The sequence below is a fragment of the Elephantulus edwardii genome, unplaced genomic scaffold, assembly GCF_000299155.1.
Source record: "Elephantulus edwardii isolate Elephantulus edwardi_28Jun2011 unplaced genomic scaffold, EleEdw1.0 scaffold00161, whole genome shotgun sequence".
NCBI classification, from domain to species: Eukaryota; Metazoa; Chordata; class Mammalia; order Macroscelidea; family Macroscelididae; genus Elephantulus; species Elephantulus edwardii.
This window is the reverse complement of record NW_006399911.1, coordinates 7582435-7595745: the sequence shown is the minus strand read 5'-3', so window position 1 is coordinate 7595745 and position 13311 is coordinate 7582435. Positions and strand designations below refer to the sequence as shown.

The window sequence follows — 13311 nt, the reverse complement described above, 5'->3', positions numbered from 1 at the left end:
TATAGTAGTATATTAAAGTTAATACTGCTAAATCCCTTCCAAATAATTTAGAAAAAATGATTTGTTTGTATAGGAAGTATGTGCATTGTCCTATCTATAAAGTCCAATTACATTTCCTTTCCTTTGAAATAATCTACCTTCAGAAACAATATTCAAGACAACGTACCCCAAAAAAATAAAATAGATATTTTTACTTATAATTTACAATGCACAGAAAGCTATCTACAAAAATGGAAATATTTACCCATTTAGTTTTCTAATAAGTTAGTGAGGAAGTTTAGCCCATTCCAACTTTCTTCTGAAATAAAGACAAAATAATTAAGGATGGTGTATTTCTCTCCCTATTAGCCTGACATTCATTTTTAAAACATTTGCCTAATTATATATGTAGGTTAAGTTAGCATCTTATTTTTAGATCACAGTATATGTGTCATTTCTTAATTTAGCAACAGAAATGCACAATTAGCAAGCAATAAAATTCAGTACCTGAATTATTAAAATGATATCCTGAATAGTTACAAATAAAGTACATTCAACACAGTATACAGAACTGGAAAAATAAAAAATGAAAGAATCTAAAATCAAAGTTTTCTGAAAATTTGGTGATGGATATTTTTGACTATTTGCCATTGCACTGGTAGAAACTGTTGAAATCTCTGAGACTATTGAACTCAAGCATCTCATTTTGGGGCTGTTGAGACCTATTAGTTGACATTGTGGCTATGTTATGTTCTTGTAATAAGAGAGTATCAAGGGAGCAGAAGAGACATTCCAGTGGAGTACCAAGAAAGGCAGGATTACTTGTCTCCCATGACTGGGGAGGGGTTAGTAGTAGGGGGGGGAGGGGAGAGAGACACTCAAGGGAAGAAGGCATTCTTTAATTACCTTTTGTCCTCACAAGAAGGTCTGCTCACTGTAAGGTCACTGAGGAAAGTCAGAACCCAGTGCAGGCCAAGAAAGAATTTATTGAGGAGAAACTGCCGGGCTGGCTCTCAAGCAGACCAGCCCCCACTAAAAGTTAGAGAGGAATTTTATATTTTCTTTTTTTATTTTATTTTATATTTTCTTGTAAGAAACTTGGGGTAGGGGATGCTCACAGATGTTTCCCTCAAGATAGGGAAGTGGGCTGGGTCTCAGGTTAGGGTTAGGGTTATTCCTGGTAAAGATGGTTAGGGCAATGTCACATTTTGACAGAGAGAAAACACACAGCTGCTGTTCCCTGTGATTGTATTCTCTCAGTAGCCATTCTGGGAGAGGAAGGAAAGGGCTCTGCAGCCCTAATACTCAAGACATGGGCAAGAGATTTAAAAGAGGAAAATGACCATCACTTACTCCAAATTGATTTGGTGTTGTTTAAAATGCAGCAATGGCAAGAGGCAGAAAGTCCTGGAGAAAGGTGTCCTCAAGGACAGTTTAAAGAAGGCAGTTCAAAGAGGAGTAGTCAGGAAGCGGATCAAGCCCATGGAGGAGTGAAAAGAATTAGGGCAATTCAGCATGTGTTAGGTGCCTGTAGGCCAGAAAGAGAGGGACAGGATACATAGAGGAGAGAAAGCCAATTTTGCAAAGTTCCCAGAGAATAATATGGAATCAGGGCAGGCTTTAAGGAGGGAGAGAGAGAGATGTGAAAGTAGAGAGTAAAGAAGTTTTGAGTATAGGAAACCTCTGACCATTTGCCATTTCATTATTTGTTGTGAAGGACAGATGGATTGAATGAGCCAATTTAAGACTACAAAATCTGAGACTGCTTTAAATTAGGTGCATAATGCTGACTGTGCACAAGTTTTAAAGGAGACAAATTAGGCATAATGCTGAAGGTGCACGAGTTTTAGAAGAGGTAGAACAAAGGACTGTCCCCGGGATAGGTCTGGCCTCTCTATATGGTAGAGCCGGGGTGTGTAGAATCTGGTAGAATCGGATGTTTCCAAATGCCAGAAACTTGCCTAGGTGACAGCTGAGAAAGCATCCTCTTGTTGAGTGTCAGGAGGGGGTCTTCAAGGCCTGAGAAGGGAGGAAAGGGGAGGTGGAGGGCGTTGATCATTCTCCCTGGGAGCCTCATGGAGTGATCATGGAATCTTACCTCGGAGGGATGGTTTTAGGCTTTCTTATGCAGTTGGAATTCAAGCCAGTGTTGAATGTTTTCAAATTCAAATGGCAAAAAGTCTTCAACTTTTGGGACCAGTAGGAAAGTAGGATAAGACAGAGAGGAGAGAATGACAAGGCAGAGATGGAGAAGTTTGGCTTATTTCGGAGGGTACTAGCCAGACCAAAAGAGAGCCTGGGCAGGCCTGTGCTCTGCTCTAGCAATAAGGCTGTGAGAGCCACTCCCCCTGAGGACAGCTGAGCTCCTGGTCACAACCACCTGCCATTTAGCTGTTAACGAAGTCAGAGTGTTGGCTTTGCTCTCTTTTTTGGCAAGTTGTGGAGGAGTGGAAAGGAGATTTTGGCCAATGATTGGGCATTGTTCTCAGCTAGGTTGATTCCCAGTCAGGGAACCATATGTTAGAAAGAAAAAAAAAAGTTGGGGGGTGAGGGGGAGAGAAAGAGAAAGAAACTAGTCCCAAGAAATAAACAGGCCTTTATTGCATGGTCTGAGAGGGATGCAAAGTGACCACAAGCAAAGGAGGTCAAAATGGCACAAGGGTGGTCTAGGGTGATCTCTTTTTATAGGAGTTCTAGGGAGGACTAGGGAAGATGATATTTTGCTAAGAATTTGGGGCTGTCAATTAATTTAGGTTTGGGCTTTTGTGATTAGGCCCAGAGTCTTATCAGGATCCATTGTCTGGTCTGGTCCTGGATCTGACCACCCTGGATGTCACCAGGTTCCTCAAGAAGTGATCAGTCCTGGGAACAACTGTGACATTCTTGACATTCTTCCTCCAGGGGGAGCTGCCATCTCCAGAATCCCAGTGACCACAGCTGGTGGTTAAGCCTCTGTGGTTTGCGGAGCAGAATCAACACTATTTTTATCTCAGTCTCTAAAGTTTTGCGTCCTCTCAGCATCACCTCCTCTGACCTTTTAATCTTGAGCCATTCTCCATTTCCCCAATTCCACAGGCCCCTCAGAGCTCACCTCCCAGCCTAGCCTCAGAGAATGCCAGTGGCCCAATCTCTACCCCACACCACCCCTACCCCCACCCGGCCCCCAGTGTCTTCATTCAGGAATTCACAATATACATTTGCATCTTAAAGGCAGCCTTCCCCAGAGTCACAGCTGGTAAATTTCCAATTCTCTTTTAATGCTGAAGAATATATAACACTCCTCTATTTACATTTGAAATACCAAACTGGGCATGTAACTTGACCTTCTACCCCTGAATAGAACCAGCTTCTCCTTTTAACTCACATTTAGGGGAAACAAGGACTGTGTCTCTTTAGCTGTCAGCCCTGAGCTGGTCCAGACCTGATGTTTGGGACGGAGCATGGCTCTGGCTCCACGTTCTCCACCCTTGAGGCACCCTTCCCTGTCCTTGGTGTGAAGCTCTTTGTAGCAAGTCCTCTTCTCCCCTTCCCTGGGAACTAGGACTTCAAGCCTGCCCACATTCTAGCCTTCTACTTGCACCTTTAGACACCCTCTGTTTGAATCCTGGTAACAGGGTAGTAATAATAAATTCAGAGTTATCTAGAACTGACATCAATTGCCTCCAGCCTACAAAACTAGTCATTTTGCCCCAGAATTCCATTTTTCTTCGTAAAGTACGTTAAATTGCTTGTTTACCTGGGAAGGAAATGGATCTTTCCTAGATTAATATTTAAGTCTTTGAAACTGTTTTTCTCAGTCATATGTAAATAGCACCTTAAAGCTGTCTGTTTACCAGGAGAAGAAATGCATCTTTCCTGGATTTACCTCTTTAAAGTAGCATTTTCTTAGTCATATGTAAACTATTTCACAAACTGTTTCCTAGTAACTGTAACATGGAAATCAAGTATAAAAGCCAATTGTCAAGGGGATGATTTCCAAAAAAAGTCCAGCGGCCTCTTCAAGTGAGAACTACAAAGTTCTGACTTGAATATACAAGAAAGACCCCAATGCAAGGTGAGAGCAAGAGAAAGAAACTGAAGCTTATTAGATGTTCATAATGGACTTTGAACGGGTCAGTACAGACTGAACTCATCTTTATACAACTAAAGAAAGACTGTCAGGAGGAGTGAGTAAATCCACTTGTGAGTAGAGGGTCCAAATAAAATGTACATTGGCTTCTTCCTGAGTCCATTGTTATATCAGCTCTGGTACTTGCTAGTTTTGTTAGTACTTGCTCCGCTATAAAAGTAAAGTTCTTCACAATTGGCAATTGGAGCAAGACTATTAGTTCACACATACTCAGTTAATTCAGGTCTGATGTCGGCAGGTTCTTACTGGTGGCCCTGGTCACTTTTCTCCGTTTCCTGGTTCTTCCCCAATCTGTTGCCACAACACTCATCACAGAAGTGCAACAGGTGTGATCCATAAGGAATCAGGGTGAGGAACTGTAAGGTCAGCGAGGAAAGACAGAACTCAGTTTAGGCCAAGAAAGAGTTTATTGAGGAGAAACAGCCGGGCTGACTCTTAAATAGAGACCAGCAGCTACTTAAAGTTAGAATGGAGTTTTATATTGTCTTACAAGGAAATTGGGAGAGGGGATATAGGCAGCTGTTTTTTACAAGATAAGGGAACAGATCAGGGGTCGTAGATAGTTATTCCTGGTAAGTGGAGGTGGAATAGTTTCACAACCCTAACAAATAAAGAGAGTTAAAGCAGCTGTCTCCTGTGGTTTGATCATTTCAGTGGCTGTTCTTGGAAAGGGAGGGAGAGCACATCCACAGCCCTAACATGAACAACTTTATATCTCTTCCTTTTGTTTTCTCTGACCCCAGCATTCTCCCCTAAGAGAGATGGAGCCTGAACATCTTTTTGGAATTTGATGTTACTTGTTCTATTTTGGGGAGGTAGTCTCAGCTATAGGAGGATCCACCTTCTCAGCTGCCCTTTTGTTTTCCTTCATACTGAGGTTTAAAAGATTAGTGGAACCAGGATTAGTGAGGGGCAGGTGTGGATACTCTTGTATCATCTTTTGTTGAGAAAACTTGAAGTCTGGAAGTGACAAACTTAGAAAGCATATTAAAAAGGCATGTCCCGTGCTCGCTTCGGCAGCACATATACTAAAAAGGCATGTCCCTAGTAGTAACAGCAATAGCAAACACACAACGATCTTCTACGAGGGAAGGCTCATGTATAACCAGGAAACCATGAGGACTGTTGGTTAGGTATTTCATGCTATGTAACTATTTAGCCTCTTCATATATTTTCTTTACATTTGCTTTCACTAATCCAGAATTTTTAAAATGCATACAACAAGTCTTCTTAATGACACCATATATTCAACCTGTTCTGCTTAACCTATTCTCCTTCCATATTCTCTGGCCATGTGCCATTTGAGGCCAAAGAGGGAAAAAAAAAGTTAAGATATATATGTAAAACAGAGACTTGTACACAAATGTTCAGAGCAGCATTATTTACCATTGCAAGAACATGGAAACAGCCCATATGTCTAACTATAATTGAAAGGATTGAGAAATTATGGTACATTCACACACTAGAATACTATGCAGCATGCAAGAGCACTGATTCTGTAAATCACTACCTTATTTAGAAGGGACTAGAGAGCATTATGCTAAGTGAACTAGCTCAGCCTATAAGGACAAATACTGTAATAAGATCATTACTATAGAATGTGTGTGAAGATACAAGGGAAGGAGAAGGGGGAGCAGAGGGTTGAGGATGGGTGGGGGCGGGAGTGGTTAATCATAGAGTTTCACAATTTGATGGGAGGATGAAGGGGTGAGAAAAGGAAATGGGAAAGATCGGGTATGAAAAACAAACTTTGTAAGTAAACCAGCATAAAATAAAAAATTGATTTTAAAAAAAGACATGTATATCCATAATTCTCACCACAGCAGACATAATTCTACGCCCAACAAGGACAAAGTTAATCTTTTCTGGGAGGGCAAGTATCTTCTTTCCTACAGAGCATACACAATAGAGTGAAGAATCCAGAGAAAACATTAAGTAGAAATAATAAGTCAACCTGGGATATTTGCTCTACACATATGGCTATGAAGATTTTTAAAAAACCATATTTTTCCAATAGAACTGAGGACTCAGGTATAATAAGCAAAGGGTGACTAACCAAAGTGTATTTCATGAGCACAGTAGTTGTTATGGGCCATTGAGTTACCTGTGACTCATAACGACTGTATGTACAACACTCCTATACCCTGCTCTATCCTGTGCCAATCTTACTGTCTCTGACACACCTACTTCCATTACCCCAGTCATTGAATCAACGATCTCATTGAGGGTCTTCCTCTCTTGCATTGTCCCACCACCCTCCCAAGCATGGCATCCCTCTCCAAGGACTGATGCTGTTTTTTCAGACTAAGCTTCAGAATCTTTGCCTCCAAGTAGCAGCCTGGCTATACGTCTCCAAGATGAACCTGTTAGTTCTCCTAGCTGTCCAATACTCTTTTCCAGCACCACATCTCAAAGGCATCATCAATTCTGTTTCTATCATCCCTAGTCATTGTCCAGCTTTCTGATGTATAGCAAATAATTGCAAAGAGAGTGGCATCCACTACCTAAATAACATGCCTTCAGAAACTCTATAAACTTTGATAAAAGTTGATAGTTGTAGAGGGTCTTCAGGCCTTTTGTTCATAGGGTCGCTATGATCATGCTCTACTCAAAGGTAATCAACAACAACAACACAACAATGTCCTGAATCAAGTGCACTTTAGTCTCCAGACTGACATCATTGCTCTTCAGTACTTTGGAGAGTACAGCAGAATAGATGTAAATAGCTTTTATTTGGTTTTCTGGCAATCTCTACCACAGTTCAAGAGGGAGGCAAAAGGGAACGCGGGTGGGGGGGGGAATGCTCTTGTAACAACAAGAAAAAGCCAAAAGTTTACCAGGGCTTGAAGGTGACCTGAGGCTCTCCCAAGTGGATGGTCAGAGTAGGAGCCTGGGCCCATGATTTAGAATCTGCTTCATCTTTGGTTGCCATGAGCAGTTATTTATCCTATGACATGGGCCCTATGACATCAGTAGCAAGTGAGAAAAAATTTTCTCTCCCCTCCCTAAATAAGCAATTTTTGACATCCCTGTCTGGATTTCTTAGTGACAAGTCTCACTAGTTCACAGTTGCAACAAGTCGCTCTGTATCTTCCTTCCACTCCCGGATCTGAGAGCTGAGCAGCTAATGCTGCTACAATTAATTTTGCCATGACATCCTTTCCTAACTTCCTCTAGATCAGTCATCGAAGACCATGGTAACTAGTTTTAATGGTTTCACTTTCATCTTCTTGGAGGCCAAGGACACTCTGTTGAAGTTTCCTATGGATATATGGAGCTGACTGATTAAGAAAATACGCATTCAGCACCAGTCACCCTTCTGCTGACTTAGGGTGGAAACTGGGTTCAGCTGAAAACCTCTACTACTAATACTAAATGACTGACAAAGGGGACAAGGCTTTCTCCTTTGTTTTGGATCTCTTGTGTGCGTTCAGGAAAAGTTACTGGCTTGCCCTGCATTTCTTTCATGCTTTCTGTTCACATAGTAGGATCAGACAAGACTCAAGAAAACTTGCAGTTCTTTAAACTTAAAGGGAAGTCAGTAAGTTTTAACTTTATTATTATCTCAAGGACAATTATTGTTTTATCCAATCATTTGATACCCCAAAACCTGACAGGAAACTTAGGGCTCTTGTTATACCTGAGGTGATCAAAGACAGACACTTAGGTTCAGTGGCCAATTGGGAAAAACATGAGTAGCTGAGGGAATCTCAGACATCACTTTATCCTGCTGTGCACAGACTGTGGAAAAGACAAGAACCATGCTGGGCTTTCCTCTTCCCCCTGCCAAAGTATGTATAATGCTGGGAACCAAGGTGGCATCCAGCCACTCTTGAGCAGTGATCATTAACTTTAACCAATATGTGCCTGTGCTGTGCAGTTACACTTAGCTTTACCTAATAATGATTCAGCAAAGCAGTACTGCACCTGCTCAGACATGGCAGTGGTTTGGCTAAAAGCTGCCTGTTGGGCATGGACAGCATATCATCCTCCACTCCACGCCTACATGACAGAAAATCCACAGAGGCTCGAGCTCATAAAGCAGCACATTGGGCCTATAGCAACAGTACAATGAACAACACCCACATACTAGAAACAGCAACTATTATGGCTAAGCTAGCAAGAGCCCACAGCCAGTCAGTCATGTGTGATATTGGACCACCACTCCTGTAGGGGGTCATGAGCAAAAGTTTAATTTTGCACTTCTCCATCAACATCATGCAAAGCTCGGGCTACATTTTCTGCTCATTAGGTATGAACACATAACAGTCAGTATGAATTATAGTATATGTTCCCCCTTGTGCAGCAGTTCACAGGTCTAAGGTTATCCTGTTCTGCAGCACAACTTTTTATTATTTTGCCTATCCTTCTTGGTTGTTCTGATTCAGCAATCTCAGCAAGCTCAAACATCTCAGCCACCCCTTCAGGGTGAGGGCTGAGCTCATTGCATTCAGTTTCTCCTTTTATAGGACCATTATATCTTTCCATTAACCCCACTGCCTGGGGATAAGGGACATGCAAATGGCATTAAATACCCAATCCTTCCTATGGCTGCAAAGGTGAAAGGGCCTAATACCTCTTGTGGCTCTTGGAAAGGGTTATCTGAGCTCTCTGTTCCAAAAAAGCTCCCTACTTTGCTAATGTGGCTACTCTGTGGGGTGGTATAGCCCAAGTCTTAATCCATCCCATTATAGGGTATTTAGTTCTGACTTGCACCTTATTAGTCCCAGTCATCACCTCACTGGCTTTCAAGGCTGCATACACAGCAGCTAGTTGCTGTTCAGTGGGCATATACTGACTTTCAGCTCCTTTGCACAACTGAGATAAAAATTCTATGGGATATGCCATCACCTGATGGTTTGCCATAGTTTCTACCCATTGCCTTAATAGTGGTTAACACTCCACCCGGAAGGCAAAATGGGCTCCATTATTGTAAGGCCTGTGCCTGAGATGCTGCCCTCTTTGTAATATTAAATGCAGATTTTTCCCCCTTATCCCCCCTCCCAGAAAAGGCATAGTCTTCTTTGTTAACACCTGCAAGGATCATAGCATTTGAGTCAGCTGGGGTATGAATATATGCTCCAATATCCCAGCAAACCAACAAATCTGTACTTGTATAACTGCAGTAGGGTTAAGGTAAGCCTGCACAGCTTCTGGGATAATTTTAGTCTTACCTGATCAGGCAACTCCCAAGAATTCGATGTGTAAACTAGGTCCTTGGACCTTGTTTGGATTGACTATCGAGGCCTATTTTTACAATGCTTACTTCAAATTGTGAGCAGCTGAAATCTAAAAGAGAATAAGAGACTGGTATGATGTCATCAATATAATTAACCAGTGTTACATTAGGAGGATGTTGTTGTTGTTGTTGTTGTTGTTGTTGTTGTTGTTGTTATGTACCGTCGAGTTGCTTGCAACTCATAGCGACCCTATGTACAACACCCCTATACCCTGCTCTATTTTGTGCCAGTCTTACTGCCACTGACACACCTACCCCTATTACCCTAGTTACTCAATCAATCCATTGCTTTGAGTGTCTTCCTCTCTCGCACTGTCCCTCTACCCTCCCAAGCATGACGTCCCTCTCCAAGGACTGGTCCCTCCTTGCAACATACCCAAAGTATGTCAGACGAAGCTTCAGAATCCTTGACTCCAAGGAGGAACCCAGCTTCACCCTCTCCAGGACAAAGCTGTTTGTTCTCCTAGCAGTCCTTGGTATATTCACCATTCCTCTCCAGCACCACAGCTCAAAGGCATCAATTCTCTTTCTATTATCCCTAGTTACTGTCCAACTCTCCTATGCATAGCATACAATTGTGAAGACTATAGCCCCGATCAGGTGTACTTTAGTCTCCAGCCTGACGTCATTCCTCTTCAATACCCTGGAGAGGTCCCTGACAGCTGGCTTTCCCAATGCAATTTGTCTCTTGATTTCCTGGCTGCTGCTACCAAGACTGTTGACTGTGGAGCCAACCAAATGAAAACAGTTAACTATCTCAATCTCTTCACCATCCATACTGATGCTGCCAATTGACCCAGTTGTGGGAATCTTTGTTTTCTTGATGTTGAGCTTCAATCCATGTTGAAGGCTGGATAGAAGCTGTTAAATCTTGGGCCACCAGCCCATAGTACATAGCAGGACTATGAAGATATTCATATGGAAGGACCACAAAATTTCCTTGCCATCCCTCTCAAGTGAAGGCAAACTGTTTCTAACAGGAGGATTTGAAAAAAACAAATAAACCCACTCTCACTTTATAAGGAGGAATGTGGTATCAGGATTCGAGGAAAACTCATCAACAACACAACCTGTGCTATGTAGATAACATAACCTTGCTTGTGGAAACTGAAGAGGACCTGAAGCATTTGCTGCAGGTCAAGGTCTACAGTCTTAAATATGGATTACAACTCAACATCAAGAATACAAGGATTCTGGCCCCAATCACTGAGCCGCTGCTGAGGACTCAGCTGCCTGCCCCTCGACCCCTCTGCCTGATGCAAATAAGGGTGATGACCTGCTTCCTGCTGGGACTGAGGATTATATCCGTGTAAGAATTCAACAGAGAAACAGCAGGAAGACCCTTAAAACTGTCCAAGGGATCGCTGATGATTATGATAAAAAGAAACTAGTGAAGGCGTTTAAGAAGAAGTTTGCCTGCAATGGTACTGTAATTGAGCATCCAGAATATGGAGAAGTAATTCAGCTACAGGGTGACCAACGCAAGAACATATGCCAGTTCCTTGTAGAGACTAGACTGGCTAAGGACGACCAGCTGAAGGTTCATGGATTTTAAGTGCTTGTGGCTCACTGAAGCTAAAGTGAGGATTTCCTTGCAATGAGTAGAAAATGTCCCTTGTGCCCCTTGTCACAAGTTTAAAACTTCACAGCTTGTAAAATGTAACCATTTGGGGTCCACTTTTAACTTGGACTAGTGTAACACTTTCATGCAATAAACTGAAAAGAGCCATGCTTAAAAAAAAATAATAAAAGGATTCTAAGCTTGATCCCAGTTTGTCTCTTACAAACTTTATTGTTTTGGGCTTCACTCCCAGGTAGCTGATTCACCTTGTATTTTTTTTTGTGTATCATGTGAGATTTGGATCCTGTTTTGTAGGTTGCAGTCCAGTTTTACCAGCACCACTTGTTGAAGAGGTTGTCATTTCCTCATTTGGTAGGTTTTATTTCCTTGTCAAATATCAGTTGACCAACTGGGGGCTTTCAATTCTGTTCCTCTGGTCTATGTGCCTTTCATTGTACCAGTACCAAGCTGTTTTGGTTACTACCTCAGTATAGTAGGTTTTGAGGTCAAGGTCAGGGAGTGCTACACCTCCCACTTCATTTTTGTTTCTCAGAAATGTTTTGCTTATTCGGGGGTCTCTTGTTTCTTCAAATAAACTTGACGATTTCCCTTTCAATCTCAGGTGCCTTAGTGGCACAGTGGATAATACATTAAGTTACTAACTGAAATGGTGGTGGTTCAAACCCACCAGCTCCCAGAGGAAAATGTAGCAGTTTGCCATCATAAAGATTGACAGCCTTGCTAATCCAGGGGCCTAGTTTGGGTTTACCTTCAGGGCAGAACTTCAGGGCTAGCAGCCCACTGACCCTAGCATCCACTGATAGAGAAATGGTATAAACTGTGACTCATTCAGACTCCAGCACATGGTGGCTGCAGTTAGTGAAAAAGCAAAACAGTGATTCCATGTGTTAACTGTTGTGCCCAACGGATTAAGAGACACAAGCCTCATGATTATAGGTGAAGTCTTTTATTCACTGTGCAGTGGGGATCCCAACAACAGGGCAGGATTTCCCTCTCTTACCTTCAGCTAGGTACTTTTATATCCTTATTCCCCCAGATGCTGGGATACATGGGCCCAGGCTACAACATCTGGCTCTTGACATATTTTTAAGGGTACAGGGCAAAACGTTTACACCTTGGGTTTATCAAGAGTACAGGGCAAAATGTCTACATCCTGGGTTTATAAACCATAGTAACTACTATTTCAGGAAATGGGTCAAGACAAAACTTTAAGGCATGGGCAGAAACTGTCCACACACAGGGTTTGATTACTCAAATGGAGTGAGTGCTACATAAAATGGGATCTATTTGGCTTCTCATTAACTATCAATGCTTATAGCACCTGTTGACAGGGTCCCCTCTCAGACTGCGATAAACTCTCTTCCCTTTACCAGTTTGCATGTAGAAGGAAACAGAAAGGAATCAATCCCCTTTGCCCCTCACGGGCAGAGACTGTCAGGAGCCCCAGCAGTCCTGCCTCTGCCTTCCAGCTAATCCCCAGCTCAGAGGCTGAGGGCTGAGAGATCCCTGTGGTAACACAGCTGTCCTGCTGCTTCTCCTAGGTGCACCCTGACATCAGCATCTCCTCCAAAGCCATGAGTAGCACGAACTACTTTGTGAACAATATGTTTGAGCAGCTGGCTGGGGAGGCCACGCAGCTGACACAGCACTCCAACCACAGCACTCTGACCTTCCAGGAAGTGCAGACAGCTAGCTGTGTGCCTGCAGCTGCCTGGGGAGCTGGGCAAGCACGCTGGTGCGAGGGCACCAAGGCCGTCACCAACTACATCAGCTCCTGGCCAGACCGGGAGTAAGGGCAGGCTGCTCCTCTGCACTGTGGTGGTCTATGAAGGGTGTGACCTGGGGCAACAATGTCACAGTTTATGCCTGCCACAGGGAGACGGTGCCATACATCTACATCTTCTAAGAGTTGCTCCCTGGATACTTCTAGCGGGCAGCTGAGGCAGGGAATGAGTCCTGGCTTGGTGGCACCAGTTCCCTTTATAACTTCTCTGCCTGACTCCTCTGCCCAGGTTATGCTCAGCCGTAACAGCTCATCATTTCACCAGCCGTCTCATGTCCTGCGTGGCTGGTGCTGTAAGAGGCTCGGGCCCACAGACTCTTCTTCAGGGAACAACACCTAAGGCCCAACCAGCACCCACATAGCAGCCATGGACAATAGAAGGGACCTTTCCCTTCCATTTCAAGTTGGTGGGAAGAATTTTGAGACTCTTAACTTTTTTTTTTTACCCTTCAACATTTTATTACATGGTCTGAAATGGAAGCAACTAATTCTTGGTTTTCTAGTCTGTGTCTGTCTTTGCACAGAGAACACGAGGGCACAAGATGGCCCATCTGATAGCGGGGCTTCAGCGACTCTGTCTCTGTAGGTGTTTTTTTTTT

The 13311-nt window shown here is 43.0% G+C and overlaps 1 pseudogene; it reads left to right on the top strand.

The window, feature by feature from the left end:
• Positions 1-12470: 12470 nt before the first annotated feature.
• The window catches only part of LOC102854461, a 45734-nt pseudogene continuing 44893 nt past the window's right edge, over positions 12471-13311 (top strand).